Consider the following 18,497-nt stretch of genomic DNA (forward strand, 5'->3'; position numbering starts at 1 on the left):
AGGGTTAAGGATGGAAATGGTTTAAAGTTATGTCATAGGGAGCAGGGATGAGGTGATTGGGCTGCCCTGTTCAGACAGGAGAAAGGGCACATGACAGGGTGGGGCTGCAAGGCTGGAAAAGGGTTAAGAATGGGAATGCTTTAAAGGTTGTGACATAGGGAGCAGGGAGGAGGTGATTGGGCTGCCCTGATCACACAGGAGAAAGAGCACATGACAACGTGGGGCTGGAAAAGGGTTACAAATGGGAATGCTTTAAAGGTTATGAGCAGGTAGGAGGTGAGTGTACCTTAGGGAGACCTCATGAAGGAACAGAGAATGATGTACCCCACATGCATGCCCTCTTGGTAAAAGTGTGGATATGACTATAGTGCCTTCATTTTGGGAATTGAGGTATGGAACGAAAATTGGGGGCTTGTGGGGCATGTTTTACTACAGTGTGGTATCCTTGATGGTGTCAAAAGAGCAATATTGTTAATAATGCTTGGACAGATGGTTTTAACCCTTATAGTCACAAATATGTATGAAAATGTGATGTTCATAACAGATATATTTACTAAGGCTTATTCCTGGTGAATAATGGTGTAAAATGACTGGTGTGAGTGGCTGGTGGCCAGTACAGGTTTACAACATGACATTTGGTAGTGCTGTCATGACCTGGCTTTAATGGTTGCATTTGAGTCTTGTGCCGTTTTGAAGAACTGGTGTCTAAATTATGTTATTGCTACGATTTTGTTATTTATTAAAAGCTGTGATCATAACCTTTCAATGAAAATGATTCATGTTATAGTGTATTATTTAATGTGTTTGGTTCTGATGTTCAATGTCACTTCGCCCTTTCAGCCCTACCCAGCTCATGCAGAGTATGAATAAAAATTGCTGACCATAAATGTAAGATGCAGATAGACTTGTATCTAAACCCAAGAACAGAAATTTAATGTATGACAGCTGACCGTCTTGATGTGGTAACTACTATGCTTTTACCTTGCATTTTTCTCACCTGCTGAACCTGCCAGTTAAGCCCCTCCTGTCTTAGGGTGTCAGGGCTCACTCACTGTATCTATAAAGGAGCAGCTTTCTCAGTCTTGGACAGGACATGTGTAAGAACTAAAGAACACCTCTACACTTCTCATCTAATAGGGGAGGGTGCTCTGTAGTTCACAAAGATTGAGACAGCACAAGACCAGGATCAGCACTGCGATTTTAGAAGGAGCAACATTTTATTTTTTGCATTTGTTGGACAGATATAACAAAAAAACTATCAATCGTAAAATTACCAGACCATAACAGCAAAAAAAAAACAATGGTCCCAGAACACCCAACTGCAAAAACATATCAAATGAAGAGTGAGTCTTAATCCCCCAATTCCTAGAAACAAAAGCGATCAGCCAAAACAAAGCTGAACACCGTGAAACAACTAGACCCATGTTAAAGATCAGCTATAAATACCAAATTATATAACAATCCAAACTGGCTGGACAATTATCATAAAAGTACAGAAGAGTATAATTGTGTATTATGACAGTGATTCCTATATAATTGTGTATTATGACAGTGATTCCTATATAATTGTGAAACAATCCGGCAATGTGTGTAGCTGTTGATCTTTGCTACTTGGACATAACCAAATTTAATGTCCCTGACCATGGATAAAATTGTCATATACACTCACTGGCCACTTTATTAGGTACACCTTACCAACAAGATGTTGGAAACATTCCTCAGAGATTTTGGTCCATACTGATATGATACAGTATCTCACAAAAGTAAGTACACCCCTCTCATTTTTGTAAATATTTTATTTATCTTTTCATGTGACATATCATGTGACATATGTCTTCTCATATCCTTGGTGATGTCCTTATTAATTATACACATTTTCCATGCATTTTTTATACTACACCTACTCCCGCACTCGTCCGGGGACACATTCTACGTTCCCACCCCGTTCTTTCATCTGTGGTAATTGGTGTTGGCTTCTGCTCCTTGGTGAGTAGGCAGATTACCCATGTGGCCCACTGTGTGAAATGAGGAGTATGCATTAATTGTGTGCTTATACCCCCATTAGGGAACATCAGGATCATCTCTAAAAAATTGCATGCCCCTGAGGAAGCGGTTTTTACACTGCGAAACATGTAGGGCCTACCCTGGATTTAGCCTGTGGCTTTTTAGGATTAGTGTTATATATAGAGCATTTTTTGTATATGATGTATGCTGTCACATTATGTGTGTTTTTGTTTTTATATGTTTTAAAATGACATAAATAGAGCTGTACCAAGTTGTTTTTATATTTCAGTTTGTATACTTTGTAGTACGGTACCATTAAAATCCCCCAGCCCTCTATTTCTACTGTTGCATTTTATCCTTTCTTGCTCTTGTTTTCTATCCCCTATTGCTTTTCCCCTCCCCCCATTCCATTTTTCTTTTTATTCTATATTTCTTTTCTTCTTTTTGGCTAGTCGGACGCCATAGTCCTATAATGGCTGTATGTTGAGTTATTTTGAGTGGACAGCAAATTTACACTGTTATACAAGCTGTACACTCACTACTTTACATTGTAGCAAAGTGTCATTTCTTCAGTGTTGTCACAGGAAAAGATATAATAAAAGATTTACAAAAATGTGAGGGGTGTACACTTTTTTGTGAGATACTGTAGCAGCACGCAGTTGCTGCAGATTTTGTCAGCTGCATATCCATGATGAGAATCTCTGTTCCACCACATCCCATGCTCTATTGGATTGAGATCTGGTGACTGTAGAGGCCATTGGAGTACAGTGAACTCATTGTCATGTTTAGGAAACCAGTTTGAGATGATTTGAGATTTGTGACATTGTGCACAATTCTGCAGGAAGTAGCCATCAGAAGATGGGTACACTGTAGTCATAAAGGGATGGACATGGTCAGCAACAATACTCAGGTAGGCAATGGCATTTAAATTATGCTCAGTTGGTACTAAGGGGCCCAAAGTGTGCCAAGAAAATATCCCCCACACCAATACACTACCAGCCTGAACCGTTGATACAAGGCAGGATGGATCCATGCTTTCAAACATTTCTCAATGGATGAGTTCCGGGCTCTCCGGGATCTGATGCTCCTCTATGAAGAGGGTTCCTCAGACCCCGGAGAGCCTAGTGCTACATCCATTGTTACACCTTCCCTACAATCTGTTCCTCCAATTTTTAAATCCAAATCCACGAAATTTCCTGATCTATCTATTTGTCCAAAGATCTGGGCATTTGTTTGCCAGGTGACCCGTGATCTCAAACGGAAACGTTGGCAACCAATGCCCCAGAATCTAACCACCAATTTAAAAGCAGCTCTAAAACAACTACAATCCAACCATGATATTATCATTAAACCCTCTGACAAAGGGGGAAACGTGGTAATCATGACACATCCACAATACCAGACGATGTGCTTAGATGTGCTTAACAATGAGTCGTGGTATCTCCCTATACAACCTGAACTAACAAATACTTTTCAAAACGAACTACAGAATTTATGTCTGAATGCCTATCTTGTAGGCACTATAGACAAAGACACATACGAGTATCTGCGTGTTTTACACCCCAGAACCCCAACTATGTACACACTTCCTAAAATCCATAAGAATTTATCTAGGCCTCCGGGGAGACCCATTGTCTCCGGCATTGGATCCATGTCAGAGCATGCCAGCCGATATGTGGACGCTTTTTTGCGCCCCTTTGTGCAGAGTTTACCATCTTACATTCAGGACACTCCCGATCTCTTACGCCACCTTGAGGACATTTATACACCCCCGGATGCCCTCCTCGTGGCGGTTGATATCGAGGCATTGTACTCGAGTATACCGCACGAGGAGGGCATCCGGTCGGTCAAGTCTTTTTTGTATGAGCAAGATCGTTCCACTTGGTCCCACAATGATTTCATTTTATCTTTATTAAGATTTGTTTTGACTAGGAATTTCTTCACGTTCATGGACAAGACCTATTTGCAGATTCAAGGGGTCGCAATGGGGACCTGTTGCGCCCCCTCGTATGCGAATCTATTCCTTGGAAGTTGGGAAAGATACATTTTCGCCAATGAACAATATGCACAGTGGCTAAAATACCTACTGTGCTGGTTTCGTTATATTGACGACCTCCTAATTATATGGACGGGTACACGCAACGAACTAGACGCTATGTTATCTGCCATGAACGTGAACGAATTCAACCTCAAATTTACCCATAACATACATGACAGGCAAATTGTCTTTCTTGATGTCGAAATCAAAAGAGAAGATGATGGACACATCATCACTAATCTCTATAGGAAGCCAAGTGCAGGCAATATGCTACTGCATGCATCCAGTTTACATCCTGAATCCCTAAAGAATAGTATCCCCTACGCACAATATCTGCGAACCCGTCGCAACTGTACATTAGATGCAGACTTTTTGATAGAGTCTAAAAAATTACGGGATAGACTCCTACAGCGAGGATACTCCCGTAAGATTCTACGAAAAGCCTTCAACCGAGCGCAAGCTCAATCCAGAGCTGACTTGCTATATCCTAAAAAAACACATGAGAATACTCAGACAGTGAGATTCATCACGCAATACTCTAGTAACTCATTACAATTACGGAAAATTTTGGAGAGGAATTGGCATATACTGGATGAAGATCCTATCCTCTCCAGATATGTCAAGGACTCTCCTGAATTGGTATTCCGAAGAGCAACATCACTACGTGATCGGTTGATCACCAGTCACTATAGGGAACACACCACTATAGTCCCACAAACTACGGGGACATATGCATGTGGGCATTGTCCCAGATGCCCCTGGATCAGGGAAGGCATGGTCACCTCACTACCTAACGGTCAACCACACAGACTTAATCGATATGCTAACTGCTCTACACGGGGAGTAGTTTATTTGATGCAATGTCAATGCTCTGCTTTCTATGTAGGCAAAACCATCCGTGAACTAGGTCAAAGAATAGGGGACCATCTCTACTGTTCAGAGGGTGGCAAGATACTCACTCCTGTAACACGCCACATTGGCCTCAGACATAGATACAATAACACATGTATATCCTTTAGAGTTTTAGAAGTAATTCCCCCAGACCCCAGAGGGGGTAACTGGGATCGTCGCATTCTCCAACGAGAAACACTTTGGATTGAGAGGCTCAATGCCCTCTCATATCCTGGTTTAAATGAGGCACATTCCTACAAGTCATTTCTATAGATATATGGTTGGTAGTTTGATTGTCTGGTCTCTCTCTTGCTACATTCTCTTTCTTTTTCCCCCCTCCCCCGTCAGGGCTTCCCCTTCATTTTTCTTCCCCTCCCCTACCCCCCCTTTTTTTCCTTCCCTCTTTTCCCTCTTCCTTCCCCTCCCCCCTCCTATTTCTCTTCTACTCCTTTCCTTTTCCCCTTCCTTTTTCCTTTTCCCTCCCTCTTCCCTTCATTTCCCCCCCCCCCCTTTTCATCTTCCCATTTCTTTCTGTCCCCACCCTGTTCTTCTAACTGATCCATTATCCTATGATATTCATGAGCTTGATTCCCAATATGGGAAATATCAGGCTCCATACCTGGGAAGCAGCTTCTCCCAGAAGGTCATGCAACTGTCTGAAACCCCCTATCATTTGAAATTATGTTTATGATAACTATGTTGTTCTGTTCATATATTGCCAATAATAATATTTCTCCATATGATTTGATGTATACATGTAAAATCTTGTTATTGTATATCAATTATCTGTTGATTATGGTCACAGAGGTATAGCGCCATTTGGCATTCATCTCCCCTGATTATCCCTTGTTCAGCAACCCGGACCCATTTCCATCACCATCCATGGATGGGAGGATCCTGCTGGATGTTCCCCATGGCGGGCATGTGACGCCCGTCTGGGTACACACTCAGTGTGTGTCCCTGAGCCATGGTGTAGTGTCTGGGTACCGACACTGCTGACAGTCCCTGGATTTCCGGTGACTCGTCTACGTCGGCGCCGCAGACACACCCATTGGCTATGCGCAGTACGTCACATCCGGCGCATCTTGATGAGCCGGTTTGTGTACAAGCGCATTCGGAGCGTCTGCCCCGAACACAGCTATCATGTGGCCGGCTGATTACCGACCCAGCTGTGTTTGGGGTGGAGCGGTTCCCCATATAGGCGCCATCCCCACTGAGACACTCACTCGGCTACGGGATACCGGACTGCGAGGAGCGTTAGGTAAATATAGCACATGGCTCTATTATGCTGTCCTTCTCATTGGACTTTCCGCTGCTTATCATTCAAACACTATCACTCTTTGAGACGCCTGGGCTCTTGTCATCCACTTTATGGGTCTTTCCTGCCGTCCTGATTTCTTCACACCCTCATCCCTTTATGCTCACTATTGTCACACTCCACGTTTTTTGCGATCATTTCACCTTCACTCTTTGGTTCTATTCACTTACTTTTGGTGATGCGTGCACTTGATTTAGGATCTTTGGTTTAGTTTTGGTTTACCTATAGCACGTGGTGTCTATAGGCTATTCTCAAGTTATTGAGATGGGTCTATCCTTCTTTCTACTTTCTTTCTGTAGCGTTCACGCATTGGCTTGAACCAAACATTTCAATACTGCGTTTTTTCTGTCTCCTTATGGATATAAGGTTTGTTGGTCCTGATATCGACCCAATCTTCCGTTCACCAGTCCTGGCTACTCCAGCAGCCACCCCTTAGCCCTGTCATGAGACACTATAGGGGACATATACAAGTACACTGTATTTGGTAAGTTCTCCTCCTACTATGGAGCTGACATATACAAGCATGTACGCAACTATTCCATTTTGATTATATACTTCTCATTATCCAGAATACAGTTACCTTAAACGTTGTGATTTGGACCCCTATTTGGTGTGGACTGCTCCCATGTCCGCCGGGGGGGTACTAGTCCCAGTCGTGATCCCCTAGGTCTCCAGTTGCTTTTAGAACCGGCTACACAGGTGGGTTATATGTTGGCTGGCGCTTACCTCTGTTTTGACCTACCGTTATGAGATTTATTATGTGACATGTTTCCCAAATAGATATGCACTGACTTTGCTTTCTCTTAATAATTCTAGTAGCATTGTTGATATACATACCCACGTTATTTGCCCCTGAGGAAGCGGTCACCCGCGAAACATGTCGGGCTGGGTTTGGGTTTAGACACCCAGGTCCATCACACCAGACCCACCAGTCCTACCATCTCTGGCAAAGGTCTGCAGTGGACAGCGTGATCTACACCCACCCTCCGTGGATATTTGGCTCTCCCAAAGCCTGTATATTGTATGTACTGCCCAATTGCTCTGTATGCTGTAATATTATTAGTGTTTTGTCAACACGATAATAGTTACTTTTAATGTTTTTCTTCTTTATTTTTGGTGTTGTATTAATAAAATTTGTGTATTTTTACATATATGTGGATTCTCTGCTATTTGTCTCGATGACAGTATCCCTTTAAAAGTCCCCTTGGCCCATCCATTTTCCTTTTCTACATTTAATTGGGACGTGGATACTTGTATTTTTTACCAATCCTCTTGTTGGCTAGCTGTCCCCTCTGTTTATACTACGTATATTTGGGTGGACAACACACCCGGGGCCCCTTGTTCTCTGTTTGTGACAGCTCCATTTATCTCTCTTTTTTCAAACTTAATTAGTCTACACACCTATTTCTCTTTATACTTTAAAATTAAGTAACTGTGTATTATGGATCTTTTAGGACAGGCTTGGACAGGTTTTATGTCTCATATTCAATCTACCTTCACATCTAATCGTAGGGATGAGGAAGAGCTCAAAATTTATCTACAAAAAATATTTGGATTACTTAAACGTAAATCTCACTTATATTGGCATATCGAGTTTTTTGAAAAGTACATTACTGAAAATGTGAATCCTAGGGGTCTGAGACTACACACCTTCCCGACCGTCCGGAACCCCACCGAGACGTTTAGGAAGACGTGGGAGTCCGCCCTAGACAGATGTAGCAAGGAATTAATGACTATCCTTGTGCAACAATACAATCTGGATATGTCTGGATTGGATGCGGAAATTGACACTTTAAACATCCAATACAGACATGTCATGGATCACCCAAACTTTGCAGCCAAATGGCAAGAAATCAAACAACAACTTGAGGAAATTAATCAAGACATAATACTCAGGAAACAGGCTAAATACAATCGGGATAAATTGGCCTTTCTGGGTGGATACGCTTATAAGTGGACCCCCAGAGTGACCACTCCCATCAACCAAACACTCAGAAATGAGAGATCATCACATATTGATGAGTATCCTGAATCAGATTCTTCTAATACCAATCTCCCTCACTCACAGGCTAGTTCACGCCCCTCTAATTCAAGGGCTGCGCGCACACGAGTCACTAAACGCACTAGACACAATGGTGGATATTCGTCTGATGACCCTTTGGGCAAAAGACGACCACAGACACCCACAGCTAGCACTTCAGATTTAACACCTACACTCCAGAAAATCCTTACCACTAATATTTTGCCTAATACTAAACAATCTAATACCAATGAGAATGGTTTTTTAGATGTCTCACTAGGAGCCATCCCGAAAACCAAAAAACAGACCAAACTAAAAGACTTTGTCACATTGACACCGACACAAACCCCACCATCACAGAAATAAATCAAGATTGTTTCAATATTATCAATCTCACAGATATACCCCTCACCCCGGATCAGACCACCGTTTTACAATTAGGTTTGGGATTTTGTCCTTCACAATCAATCAATATATATGACACTATTAAAGATTTGTACCTGTTTGCTCGCAACTTGACCTACAGGTACATTTTCAATGCTGACCGCCAAAAGAAAAAGCTTGAATTGGCTCTTACCGAGCAAATCAAACATTTCTCAATGGATGAGTTCCGGGCTCTCCGGGATCTGATGCTCCTCTATGAAGAGGGTTCCTCAGACCCCGGAGAGCCTAGTGCTACATCCATTGTTACACCTTCCCTACAATCTGTTCCTCCAATTTTTAAATCCAAATCCACGAAATTTCCTGATCTATCTATTTGTCCAAAGATCTGGGCATTTGTTTGCCAGGTGATCCGTGATCTCAAACGGAAACGTTGGCAACCAATGCCCCAGAATCTAACCACCAATTTAAAAGCAGCTCTAAAACAACTACAATCCAACCATGATATTATCATTAAACCCTCTGACAAAGGGGGAAACGTGGTAATCATGACACATCCACAATACCAGACGATGTGCTTAGATGTGCTTAACAATGAGTCGTGGTATCTCCCTATACAACCTGAACTAACAAATACTTTTCAAAACGAACTACAGAATTTATGTCTGAATGCCTATCTTGTAGGCACTATAGACAAAGACACATACGAGTATCTGCGTGTTTTACACCCCAGAACCCCAACTATGTACACACTTCCTAAAATCCATAAGAATTTATCTAGGCCTCCGGGGAGACCCATTGTCTCCGGCATTGGATCCATGTCAGAGCATGCCAGCCGATATGTGGACGCTTTTTTGCGCCCCTTTGTGCAGAGTTTACCATCTTACATTCAGGACACTCCCGATCTCTTACGCCACCTTGAGGACATTTATACACCCCCGGATGCCCTCCTCGTGGCGGTTGATATCGAGGCATTGTACTCGAGTATACCGCACGAGGAGGGCATCCGGTCGGTCAAGTCTTTTTTGTATGAGCAAGATCGTTCCACTTGGTCCCACAATGATTTCATTTTATCTTTATTAAGATTTATTTTGACTAGGAATTTCTTCACGTTCATGGACAAGACCTATTTGCAGATTCAAGGGGTCGCAATGGGGACCTGTTGCGCCCCCTCGTATGCGAATCTATTCCTTGGAAGTTGGGAAAGATACATTTTCGCCAATGAACAATATGCACAGTGGCTAAAATACCTACTGTGCTGGTTTCGTTATATTGACGACCTCCTAATTATATGGACGGGTACACGCAACGAACTAGACGCTATGTTATCTGCCATGAACGTGAACTATTCAACCTCAAATTTACCCATAACATACATGACAGGCAAATTGTCTTTCTTGATGTCGAAATCAAAAGAGAAGATGATGGACACATCATCACTAATCTCTATAGGAAGCCAAGTGCAGGCAATATGCTACTGCATGCATCCAGTTTACATCCTGAATCCCTAAAGAATAGTATCCCCTACGCACAATATCTGCGAACCCGTCGCAACTGTACATTAGATGCAGACTTTTTGATAGAGTCTAAAAAATTACGGGATAGACTCCTACAGCGAGGATACTCCCGTAAGATTCTACGAAAAGCCTTCAACCGAGCGCAAGCTCAATCCAGAGCTGACTTGCTATATCCTAAAAAAACACATGAGAATACTCAGACAGTGAGATTCATCACGCAATACTCTAGTAACTCATTACAATTACGGAAAATTTTGGAGAGGAATTGGCATATACTGGATGAAGATCCTATCCTCTCCAGATATGTCAAGGACTCTCCTGAATTGGTATTCCGAAGAGCAACATCACTACGTGATCGGTTGATCACCAGTCACTATAGGGAACACACCACTATAGTCCCACAAACTACGGGGACATATGCATGTGGGCATTGTCCCAGATGCCCCTGGATCAGGGAAGGCATGGTCACCTCACTACCTAACGGTCAACCACACAGACTTAATCGATATGCTAACTGCTCTACACGGGGAGTAGTTTATTTGATGCAATGTCAATGCTCTACTTTCTATGTAGGCAAAACCATCCGTGAACTAGGTCAAAGAATAGGGGACCATCTCTACTGTTCAGAGGGTGGCAAGATACTCACTCCTGTAACACGCCACATTGGCCTCAGACATAGATACAATAACACATGTATATCCTTTAGAGTTTTAGAAGTAATTCCCCCAGACCCCAGAGGGGGTAACTGGGATCGTCGCATTCTCCAACGAGAAACACTTTGGATTGAGAGGCTCAATGCCCTCTCATATCCTGGTTTAAATGAGGCACATTCCTACAAGTCATTTCTATAGATATATGGTTGGTAGTTTGATTGTCTGGTCTCTCTCTTGCTACATTCTCTTTCTTTTTCCCCCCTCCCCCGTCAGGGCTTCCCCTTCATTTTTCTTCCCCTCCCCTACCCCCCCTTTTTTTCCTTCCCTCTTTTCCCTCTTCCTTCCCCTCCCCCCTCCTATTTCTCTTCTACTCCTTTCCTTTTCCCCTTCCTTTTTCCTTTTCCCTCCCTCTTCCCTTCATTTGCCCCCCCCCCCTTTTCATCTTCCCATTTCTTTCTGTCCCCACCCTGTTCTTCTAACTGATCCATTATCCTATGATATTCATGAGCTTGATTCCCAATATGGGAAATATCAGGCTCCATACCTGGGAAGCAGCTTCTCCCAGAAGGTCATGCAACTGTCTGAAACCCCCTATCATTTGAAATTATGTTTATGATAACTATGTTGTTCTGTTCATATATTGCCAATAATAATATTTCTCCATATGATTTGATGTATACATGTAAAATCTTGTTATTGTATATCAATTATCTGTTGATTATGGTCACAGAGGTATAGCGCCATTTGGCATTCATCTCCCCTGATTATCCCTTGTTCAGCAACCCGGACCCATTTCCATCACCATCCATGGATGGGAGGATCCTGCTGGATGTTCCCCATGGCGGGCATGTGACGCCCGTCTGGGTACACACTCAGTGTGTGTCCCTGAGCCATGGTGTAGTGTCTGGGTACCGACACTGCTGACAGTCCCTGGATTTCCGGTGACTCGTCTACGTCGGCGCCGCAGACACACCCATTGGCTATGCGCAGTACGTCACATCCGGCGCATCTTGATGAGCCGGTTTGTGTACAAGCGCATTCGGAGCGTCTGCCCCGAACACAGCTATCATGTGGCCGGCTGATTACCGACCCAGCTGTGTTTGGGGTGGAGCGGTTCCCCATATAGGCGCCATCCCCACTGAGACACTCACTCGGCTACGGGATACCGGACTGCGAGGAGCGTTAGGTAAATATAGCACATGGCTCTATTATGCTGTCCTTCTCATTGGACTTTCCGCTGCTTATCATTCAAACACTATCACTCTTTGAGACGCCTGGGCTCTTGTCATCCACTTTATGGGTCTTTCCTGCCGTCCTGATTTCTTCACACCCTCATCCCTTTATGCTCACTATTGTCACACTCCACGTTTTTTGCGATCATTTCACCTTCACTCTTTGGTTCTATTCACTTACTTTTGGTGATGCGTGCACTTGATTTAGGATCTTTGGTTTAGTTTTGGTTTACCTATAGCACGTGGTGTCTATAGGCTATTCTCAAGTTATTGAGATGGGTCTATCCTTCTTTCTACTTTCTTTCTGTAGCGTTCACGCATTGGCTTGAACCAAACATTTCAATACTGCGTTTTTTCTGTCTCCTTATGGATATAAGGTTTGTTGGTCCTGATATCGACCCAATCTTCCGTTCACCAGTCCTGGCTACTCCAGCAGCCACCCCTTAGCCCTGTCATGAGACACTATAGGGGACATATACAAGTACACTGTATTTGGTAAGTTCTCCTCCTACTATGGAGCTGACATATACAAGCATGTACGCAACTATTCCATTTTGATTATATACTTCTCATTATCCAGAATACAGTTACCTTAAACGTTGTGATTTGGACCCCTATTTGGTGTGGACTGCTCCCATGTCCGCCGGGGGGGTACTAGTCCCAGTCGTGATCCCCTAGGTCTCCAGTTGCTTTTAGAACCGGCTACACAGGTGGGTTATATGTTGGCTGGCGCTTACCTCTGTTTTGACCTACCGTTATGAGATTTATTATGTGACATGTTTCCCAAATAGATATGCACTGACTTTGCTTTCTCTTAATAATTCTAGTAGCATTGTTGATATACATACCCACGTTATTTGCCCCTGAGGAAGCGGTCACCCGCGAAACATGTCGGGCTGGGTTTGGGTTTAGACACCCAGGTCCATCACACCAGACCCACCAGTCCTACCATCTCTGGCAAAGGTCTGCAGTGGACAGCGTGATCTACACCCACCCTCCGTGGATATTTGGCTCTCCCAAAGCCTGTATATTGTATGTACTGCCCAATTGCTCTGTATGCTGTAATATTATTAGTGTTTTGTCAACACGATAATAGTTACTTTTAATGTTTTTCTTCTTTATTTTTGGTGTTGTATTAATAAAATTTGTGTATTTTTACATATATGTGGATTCTCTGCTATTTGTCTCGATGACAGTATCCCTTTAAAAGTCCCCTTGGCCCATCCATTTTCCTTTTCTACATTTAATTGGGACGTGGATACTTGTATTTTTTACCAATCCTCTTGTTGGCTAGCTGTCCCCTCTGTTTATACTACGTATATTTGGGTGGACAACACACCCGGGGCCCCTTGTTCTCTGTTTGTGACAGCTCCATTTATCTCTCTTTTTTCAAACTTAATTAGTCTACACACCTATTTCTCTTTATACTTTAAAATTAAGTAACTGTGTATTATGGATCTTTTAGGACAGGCTTGGACAGGTTTTATGTCTCATATTCAATCTACCTTCACATCTAATCGTAGGGATGAGGAAGAGCTCAAAATTTATCTACAAAAAATATTTGGATTACTTAAACGTAAATCTCACTTATATTGGCATATCGAGTTTTTTGAAAAGTACATTACTGAAAATGTGAATCCTAGGGGTCTGAGACTACACACCTTCCCGACCGTCCGGAACCCCACCGAGACGTTTAGGAAGACGTGGGAGTCCGCCCTAGACAGATGTAGCAAGGAATTAATGACTATCCTTGTGCAACAATACAATCTGGATATGTCTGGATTGGATGCGGAAATTGACACTTTAAACATCCAATACAGACATGTCATGGATCACCCAAACTTTGCAGCCAAATGGCAAGAAATCAAACAACAACTTGAGGAAATTAATCAAGACATAATACTCAGGAAACAGGCTAAATACAATCGGGATAAATTGGCCTTTCTGGGTGGATACGCTTATAAGTGGACCCCCAGAGTGACCACTCCCATCAACCAAACACTCAGAAATGAGAGATCATCACATATTGATGAGTATCCTGAATCAGATTCTTCTAATACCAATCTCCCTCACTCACAGGCTAGTTCACGCCCCTCTAATTCAAGGGCTGCGCGCACACGAGTCACTAAACGCACTAGACACAATGGTGGATATTCGTCTGATGACCCTTTGGGCAAAAGACGACCACAGACACCCACAGCTAGCACTTCAGATTTAACACCTACACTCCAGAAAATCCTTACCACTAATATTTTGCCTAATACTAAACAATCTAATACCAATGAGAATGGTTTTTTAGATATCTCACTAGGAGCCATCCCGAAAACCAAAAAACAGACCAAACTAAAAGACTTTGTCACATTGACACCGACACAAACCCCACCATCACAGAAATAAATCAAGATTGTTTCAATATTATCAATCTCACAGATATACCCCTCACCCCGGATCAGACCACCGTTTTACAATTAGGTTTGGGATTTTGTCCTTCACAATCAATCAATATATATGACACTATTAAAGATTTGTACCTGTTTGCTCGCAACTTGACCTACAGGTACATTTTCGATGCTGACCGCCAAAAGAAAAAGCTTGAATTGGCTCTTACCGAGCAAATCAAACATTTCTCAATGGATGAGTTCCGGGCTCTCCGGGATCTGATGCTCCTCTATGAAGAGGGTTCCTCAGACCCCGGAGAGCCTAGTGCTACATCCATTGTTACACCTTCCCTACAATCTGTTCCTCCAATTTTTAAATCCAAATCCACGAAATTTCCTGATCTATCTATTTGTCCAAAGATCTGGGCATTTGTTTGCCAGGTGATCCGTGATCTCAAACGGAAACGTTGGCAACCAATGCCCCAGAATCTAACCACCAATTTAAAAGCAGCTCTAAAACAACTACAATCCAACCATGATATTATCATTAAACCCTCTGACAAAGGGGGAAACGTGGTAATCATGACACATCCACAATACCAGACGATGTGCTTAGATGTGCTTAACAATGAGTCGTGGTATCTCCCTATACAACCTGAACTAACAAATACTTTTCAAAACGAACTACAGAATTTATGTCTGAATGCCTATCTTGTAGGCACTATAGACAAAGACACATACGAGTATCTGCGTGTTTTACACCCCAGAACCCCAACTATGTACACACTTCCTAAAATCCATAAGAATTTATCTAGGCCTCCGGGGAGACCCATTGTCTCCGGCATTGGATCCATGTCAGAGCATGCCAGCCGATATGTGGACGCTTTTTTGCGCCCCTTTGTGCAGAGTTTACCATCTTACATTCAGGACACTCCCGATCTCTTACGCCACCTTGAGGACATTTATACACCCCCGGATGCCCTCCTCGTGGCGGTTGATATCGAGGCATTGTACTCGAGTATACCGCACGAGGAGGGCATCCGGTCGGTCAAGTCTTTTTTGTATGAGCAAGATCGTTCCACTTGGTCCCACAATGATTTCATTTTATCTTTATTAAGATTTATTTTGACTAGGAATTTCTTCACGTTCATGGACAAGACCTATTTGCAGATTCAAGGGGTCGCAATGGGGACCTGTTGCGCCCCCTCGTATGCGAATCTATTCCTTGGAAGTTGGGAAAGATACATTTTCGCCAATGAACAATATGCACAGTGGCTAAAATACCTACTGTGCTGGTTTCGTTATATTGACGACCTCCTAATTATATGGACGGGTACACGCAACGAACTAGACGCTATGTTATCTGCCATGAACGTGAACGAATTCAACCTCAAATTTACCCATAACATACATGACAGGCAAATTGTCTTTCTTGATGTCGAAATCAAAAGAGAAGATGATGGACACATCATCACTAATCTCTATAGGAAGCCAAGTGCAGGCAATATGCTACTGCATGCATCCAGTTTACATCCTGAATCCCTAAAGAATAGTATCCCCTACGCACAATATCTGCGAACCCGTCGCAACTGTACATTAGATGCAGACTTTTTGATAGAGTCTAAAAAATTACGGGATAGACTCCTACAGCGAGGATACTCCCGTAAGATTCTACGAAAAGCCTTCAACCGAGCGCAAGCTCAATCCAGAGCTGACTTGCTATATCCTAAAAAAACACATGAGAATACTCAGACAGTGAGATTCATCACGCAATACTCTAGTAACTCATTACAATTACGGAAAATTTTGGAGAGGAATTGGCATATACTGGATGAAGATCCTATCCTCTCCAGATATGTCAAGGACTCTCCTGAATTGGTATTCCGAAGAGCAACATCACTACGTGATCGGTTGATCACCAGTCACTATAGGGAACACACCACTATAGTCCCACAAACTACGGGGACATATGCATGTGGGCATTGTCCCAGATGCCCCTGGATCAGGGAAGGCATGGTCACCTCACTACCTAACGGTCAACCACACAGACTTAATCGATATGCTAACTGCTCTACACGGGGAGTAGTTTATTTGATGCAATGTCAATGCTCTGCTTTCTATGTAGGCAAAACCATCCGTGAACTAGGTCAAAGAATAGGGGACCATCTCTACTGTTCAGAGGGTGGCAAGATACTCACTCCTGTAACACGCCACATTGGCCTCAGACATAGATACAATAACACATGTATATCCTTTAGAGTTTTAGAAGTAATTCCCCCAGACCCCAGAGGGGGTAACTGGGATCGTCGCATTCTCCAACGAGAAACACTTTGGATTGAGAGGCTCAATGCCCTCTCATATCCTGGTTTAAATGAGGCACATTCCTACAAGTCATTTCTATAGATATATGGTTGGTAGTTTGATTGTCTGGTCTCTCTCTTGCTACATTCTCTTTCTTTTTCCCCCCTCCCCCGTCAGGGCTTCCCCTTCATTTTTCTTCCCCTCCCCTACCCCCCCTTTTTTTCCTTCCCTCTTTTCCCTCTTCCTTCCCCTCCCCCCTCCTATTTCTCTTCTACTCCTTTCCTTTTCCCCTTCCTTTTTCCTTTTCCCTCCCTCTTCCCTTCATTTCCCCCCCCCCTTTTCATCTTCCCATTTCTTTCTGTCCCCACCCTGTTCTTCTAACTGATCCATTATCCTATGATATTCATGAGCTTGATTCCCAATATGGGAAATATCAGGCTCCATACCTGGGAAGCAGCTTCTCCCAGAAGGTCATGCAACTGTCTGAAACCCCCTATCATTTGAAATTATGTTTATGATAACTATGTTGTTCTGTTCATATATTGCCAATAATAATATTTCTCCATATGATTTGATGTATACATGTAAAATCTTGTTATTGTATATCAATTATCTGTTGATTATGGTCACAGAGGTATAGCGCCATTTGGCATTCATCTCCCCTGATTATCCCTTGTTCAGCAACCCGGACCCATTTCCATCACCATCCATGGATGGGAGGATCCTGCTGGATGTTCCCCATGGCGGGCATGTGACGCCCGTCTGGGTACACACTCAGTGTGTGTCCCTGAGCCATGGTGTAGTGTCTGGGTACCGACACTGCTGACAGTCCCTGGATTTCCGGTGACTCGTCTACGTCGGCGCCGCAGACACACCCATTGGCTATGCGCAGTACGTCACATCCGGCGCATCTTGATGAGCCGGTTTGTGTACAAGCGCATTCGGAGCGTCTGCCCCGAACACAGCTATCATGTGGCCGGCTGATTACCGACCCAGCTGTGTTTGGGGTGGAGCGGTTCCCCATATAGGCGCCATCCCCACTGAGACACTCACTCGGCTACGGGATACCGGACTGCGAGGAGCGTTAGGTAAATATAGCACATGGCTCTATTATGCTGTCCTTCTCATTGGACTTTCCGCTGCTTATCATTCAAACACTATCACTCTTTGAGACGCCTGGGCTCTTGTCATCCACTTTATGGGTCTTTCCTGCCGTCCTGATTTCTTCACACCCTCATCCCTTTATGCTCATTATTGTCACACTCCACGTTTTTTGCGATCATTTCACCTTCACTCTTTGGTTCTATTCACTTACTTTTGGTGATGCGTGCACTTGATTTAGGATCTTTGGTTTAGTTTTGGTTTACCTATAGCACGTGGTGTCTATAGGCTATTCTCAAGTTATTGAGATGGGTCTATCCTTCTTTCTACTTTCTTTCTGTAGCGTTCACGCATTGGCTTGAACCAAACATTTCAATACTGCGTTTTTTCTGTCTCCTTATGGATATAAGGTTTGTTGGTCCTGATATCGACCCAATCTTCCGTTCACCAGTCCTGGCTACTCCAGCAGCCACCCCTTAGCCCTGTCATGAGACACTATAGGGGACATATACAAGTACACTGTATTTGGTAAGTTCTCCTCCTACTATGGAGCTGACATATACAAGCATGTACGCAACTATTCCATTTTGATTATATACTTCTCATTATCCAGAATACAGTTACCTTAAACGTTGTGATTTGGACCCCTATTTGGTGTGGACT

This window comes from Pelophylax lessonae, assembly GCF_965119305.1.
Source record: "Pelophylax lessonae genome assembly, chromosome: 1".
In the NCBI taxonomy this organism is placed as follows: Eukaryota; Metazoa; Chordata; class Amphibia; order Anura; family Ranidae; genus Pelophylax; species Pelophylax lessonae.